Source organism: Anopheles ziemanni (genome assembly GCF_943734765.1).
Source record: "Anopheles ziemanni chromosome X unlocalized genomic scaffold, idAnoZiCoDA_A2_x.2 X_unloc_82, whole genome shotgun sequence".
In the NCBI taxonomy this organism is placed as follows: Eukaryota; Metazoa; Arthropoda; class Insecta; order Diptera; family Culicidae; genus Anopheles; species Anopheles ziemanni.
Window position 1 is genome coordinate 50,001 of NW_026689853.1, and position 5,619 is coordinate 55,619.

The following is a 5,619-nucleotide window of genomic DNA, read 5'->3' on the forward strand; positions in this document are numbered from 1 at the left end:
GTCTTCATCGATCCATGAGCCGAGTGATCCACTGCCGAGGGTGACTAACTTGCGTAAGCCGCCGCTGTGCGCGTATACCCGTTCCCCGTAGGGAGGAGCAAGCCGCCGCTTAGAGACGAAGCATAAAGTGTCCTCATTCCACATAGGGCAAGCTGGATGAATCCATTTTACCCAGGACGGCCGAAGCGGCGTGGACCAGGGGAGAACTGAACCTTATACTTCACACCACAGTAAGTCTACGTGTCCTCTTCCACATAGGGCAAGCTAGAACTAACTATCTTACCCAGGACTGCCGAAGCAGCGTGGACCAGGGGAGGAACACACTTTTCATGGAAACGTAAGGCATCCATGACTGCCATAACGTAAGCCGCCGCTGTGCGCGTATACCCGTTCCCCGTAGGGAGGAGCAAGCCGCCGCTTAGAGACGAAGCATAAAGTGTCCTCATTCCACATAGGGCAAGCTGGATGAATCCATTTTACCCAGGACGGCCGAAGCGGCGTGGACCAGGGGAGAACTGAACTTTATACTTCACACCACAGTAAGTCTACGTGTCCTCTTCCACATAGGGCAAGCTAGAACTAACTATCTTACCCAGGACTGCCGAAGCAGCGTGGACCAGGGGAGGAACACACTTTTCATAGAAACGTAAGGCATCCATGACTGCCATAGTGCGTAAGCCGCCGCTGTGCGCGTAAACCCGTTCCCCGTAGGGAGGAGTCAAGCCGCCGCTTAGAGACGAAGTATGAAGTGTCCTCTTCCACATAGGGCAAGCTAGAATGAACTATCTTACCCAGGACCGCCGAAGCAGCGTGGACCAGGGGAGAACTGAACTTTATACTTCACACCACAGTATTGAGTAATGTGCCCTCTTCCACATAGGGCAAGCTGGAATGTTCCATTTTACCCAGGACGGCCGAAGCGGCGTGGACCAGTGGAGGACTACACAATCATGAGGTTTGATATCGACTTGTGTGTTTCAATAGGATACCGATGGTATGGTTTGAACCGATTTGATTTAGCCATTCTGAAGTCATCACTTGGTTGAAGCGCTGAACTAGGGAGGCATCGTTTACATATATATTGGTTTTCGCATGCTCTACTAGGTTAATGTCATGAGGTTGGCTATCGAGCATGCCCAAGTGATGACTTGATTGTGTGCTTGCTTGAATTCTTCACATTTCATACCATCGGTTAGTTGTCGAATCATTCCTCGATCATAACCTTCGTTCTTGGTTCATGTATGCTCTCTTCCACATAGGGCAAGCTAGAATTAACTATCTTACCCAGGACCGCCGAAGCAGCGTGGACCAGGGGAGAACTATACTTTGTCTTGTATGCCCTCTTCCACATAGGGCAAGCTAGAACTAACTATCTTACCCAGGACCGCCGAAGCAGCGTGGACCAGTGGAGGACTATACTTTGTTCATAACACCACAGTATTGAGTAATGTGCCCTCTTCCACATAGGGCAAGCTAGAATGAACTATCTTACCCAGGACCGCCGGAGCAGTGTGGACCAGTGGAGGACTACACAATCATGAGGTTTGATATCGACTTGTGTGTTTCAATAGGGTACCGATGGTATGTTTTGAACCGATTTGATTTAGCCATTCTGAAGTCATCACTTGGTTGAAGCGCTGAACTAGGGAGGGGCATCGTTTACATATATATTGGTTTTCGCATGCTCTACTAGGTTAATGTCATAGGGTTGGCTATCGAGCATGCCCAAGTGATGACTTGATTGTGTGCTTGCTTGAATTCTTCACATTTCATACCATCGGTTAGTTGTCGAATCATTCCTCGATCATAACCTTCGTTCTTGGTTCATGTATGCTCTCTTCCACATAGGGCAAGCTAGAATTAACTATCTTACCCAGGACCGCCGAAGCAGCGTGGACCAGGGGAGAACTATACTTTGTCTTGTATGCCCTCTTCCACATAGGGCAAGCTAGAACTAACTATCTTACCCAGGACCGCCGAAGCAGCGTGGACCAGTGGAGGACTATACTTTGTTCATTACACCACAGTATTAAGTATGGTGTCCTCTTCCACATAGGGCAAGCTAGAACTAACTATCTTACCCAGGACCGCCGAAGCAGTGTGGACCAGGGGAGGACTATACTTTATACTTCACACACTAGCCATACTGAAGTCATCACTTGGTTGAAGCGCTGAACTACGGCGGGGTAATCGTTTACAGGTTATAATCATATAGCTGCATGCTCATTAGTAGATAATGGAATATTGTATGGCAATATGAGCATGCCCAAGTGATGACTTTGTTTCAAGCTCAACAGGTAGGGTATTGAGTCCTCTTCCACATAGGGCAAGCTAGAATGAACTATCTTACCCAGGACCGCCGGAGCAGCGTGGACCAGTGGAGGACTCTATACTTTATACTTCACACCACAGTATTGAGTACTTCTTGCATAAAGCCCCTAATGAGAACCACGAGGGCTCTCTCAATGTAGAACCACGAGGGCTCTAGTACCGATTCTCTCGGTACGGCTTGGTCCGTGTTCCTTTATGCTTGTACTCTTAGAAAGTCTCAACCCGGAGGTCTTGACTTTGATTGTCATAGTTGGACTACGACGGGGCATCCGACCATTGCTGATCGAACACCCCTGATTCACCATCTTTCGGATAGGAGGTGCGCGCACCGCCGACGCGGAAGTCTCAACCCGGAGGTCTTGACTTTGTATTGTCATAGTTGGACTACGACGGGGTATCCGACTCATCGAATACCCCAGAAGCACACCATCTTTCGGGTAGGCGGTACGCGTACCTCCGGACGCGGAAAGTCTCAACCCGGAGGTCTTGACTTTGGTTGTCATAGTTGGACTATGACGGGGCATCCGACCATTGCTGATCGAACACCCCTGTTACACCATCTTTCGGATAGGCGGTGCGCGACACCACCGACGCGGAAAGTCTCAACCCGGAGGTCTTGACTTTGTATTGTTGGATAGTCCTCTTCCACTATAGGGCAAGCTGGAAATATTCCATTTTACCCAGGACTGCCGAGGCAGCGTGGACCAGGGGAGAACTTCACGGAATCTTCAGGCATCCATGATTGCCATAGTGCGTAAGCCGCCGCTGTGCGCGTCAACTCGTTCCCCGTGAGGAGGAGTCTAGCCGCCGCTAAAAGACGAAGCATTAAGTGTCCTCATTCCACATAGGGCAAGCTAGAATGAACTATCTTACCCAGGACCGCCGGAGCAGTGTGGACCAGTGGAGGACTCTATACTTTATACTTCACACCACAGTATTGAGTACGACTTGCATAAAGCCCCTAATGAGAACCACGAGGGCTCTCTCAATGTAGAACCACGAGGGCTCTAGTACCGATTCTCTCGGTACGGCTTGGTCCGTGTTCCTTTATGCTTGTACTCGCGGAAAGTCTCAACCCGGAGGTCTTGACTTTGTATTGTCATAGTTGGACTACGACGGGGCATCCGACCATTGCTGATCGAACACCCCTGACTCATCATCTTTCGGATAGGCGGTGCGCGCACCTCCGACGCGGAAAGTCTCAACCCGGAGGTCTTGACTTTGATTGTCATAGTTGGACTACGACGGGGTATCCGACTCATCGAATACCCCAGAAGCACACCATCTTTCGGGTAGGCGGTACGCGTACCTCCGGACGCGGAAGTCTCAACCCGGAGGTCTTGACTTTGTATTGTCATAGTTGGACTACGACGGGGTATCCGACTCATCGAATACCCCAGAAGCACACCATCTTTCGGGTAGGCGGTACGCGTACCTCCGGACGCGGAAAGTCTCAACCCGGAGGTCTTGACTTTGGTTGTCATAGTTGGACTATGACGGGGCATCCGACCATTGCTGATCGAACACCCCTGTTACACCATCTTTCGGATAGGCGGTGCGCGACACCACCGACGCGGAAAGTCTCAACCCGGAGGTCTTGACTTTGTATTGTTGGATAGTCCTCTTCCACTATAGGGCAAGCTGGAAATATTCCATTTTACCCAGGACTGCCGAGGCAGCGTGGACCAGGGGAGAACTTCACGGAATCTTCAGGCATCCATGATTGCCATAGTGCGTAAGCCGCCGCTGTGCGCGTCAACTCGTTCCCCGTGAGGAGGAGTCTAGCCGCCGCTAAAAGACGAAGCATTAAGTGTCCTCATTCCACTATAGGGCAAGCTAGAATTAACTATCTTACCCAGGACCGCCGAAGCAGCGTGGACCAGGCGAGGACTATACTTTATACTTCACACCACAGTATTGAGTACGACTTGCATAAAGCCCCTAATGAGAACCACGAGGGCTCTCTCAATGTAGAACCACGAGGGCTCTAGTACCGATTCTCTCGGTACGGCTTGGTCCGTGTTCCTTTATGCTTGTACTCGCGGAAAGTCTCAACCCGGAGGTCTTGACTTTGATTGTCATAGTTGGACTACGACGGGGCATCCGACCATTGCTGACCGAACACCCCTGATTCATCATCTTTCGGATAGGAGGTGCGCCCACCTCCGACGCGGAAGTCTCAACCCGGAGGTTCGGACTTAGAGTTTTTCCCATTTAAAAGTTTTTCTCTTAGCCATACTGAAGTCATCACTTGGTGAACGATTGAACTAGGGCGGGTTAATCGTTTATAGGTATCATGTGGTTTGCATGCTCTCTTAGGTTAAGGTCATGTGGTTGGCTATCGAGCATGCCCAAGTGATGACTTTGTTTCACGCTTGCTTGATTTCTTCATGATTCCCTGTTATATAGTGTAATCATTCGAGAACAGGGAATCTTTGGTTTTGCTCAACAGGTATTGGATGTCAACTTGGTATCTAGATCGCATTAAGTCTCAACCCTTAGGTTCGGACTTGTATAGTGACATCTTGTTACGGTCTTGAGTCTCAACCCGCAGGTTCGGACTACTTAGTGTTTGATCGAATATAATATGGCAACTTGTGCCTAAGTCTCAACCCGCAGGTTCGGACTTCTGTTTATTTGGCCAATGTATGTATAAGGCAACTTGTGCCTAAGTCTCAACCCGCAGGTTCGGACTTGTGTATTTGTTCGAAGTCATGTATAAGGCAACGTGTGCCTAAGTCTCAACCCGCAGGTTCGGACTTGTTAGTGTTTCGTCAACTTTCATATGGCAACTTGTGCCTAAGTCTCAACCCGCAGGTTCGGACTTGTGTATTTGTTCGAAGTCATGTATAAGGCAACTTGTGCCTAAGTCTCAACCCGCAGGTTCGGACTTGTGTATTTGTTCGAAGTCATGTATAAGGCAACGTGTGCCTAAGTCTCAACCCGCAGGTTCGGACTTGTTAGTGTTTCGTCAACTTTCATATGGCAACTTGTGCCTGAGTCTCAACCCGCAGGTTCGGACTTCTATAGTGTTTCGTCAATTATCATATGGCAACTTGTGCCGAAGTCTCAACCCGCAGGTTCGGACTTCTGGAAGGATCACTTGGCCACTAATGATCCTTCCGCAGGTTCACCTACGGAAACCTTGTTACGACTTTTACTTCCTCTAAATCATCAAGTTCGGTCAACTTCGATAAAGCAGACGCGGTTCACGAGGATCCAGCGAACGATCATCTCCAAAGACCTCACTAAATAATCCATCGGTAGTAGCGACGGGCGGTGTGTACA

At 49.5% G+C, this 5,619-nt stretch overlaps 1 non-coding gene across 1 annotated transcript in view; it reads right to left on the minus strand.

Moving 5' to 3' along the window:
- Positions 1 to 43, minus strand: part of LOC131292661 (5.8S ribosomal RNA) — a 155-nt gene extending 112 nt beyond the window's left edge. The window contains exon 1 of the ribosomal RNA XR_009190276.1: positions 1 to 43. This exon is cut by the window's left edge and continues 112 nt beyond it. This is a non-coding gene — a ribosomal RNA (5.8S ribosomal RNA).
- Between the last annotated feature and the right edge of the window lie 5,576 nt (positions 44 to 5,619).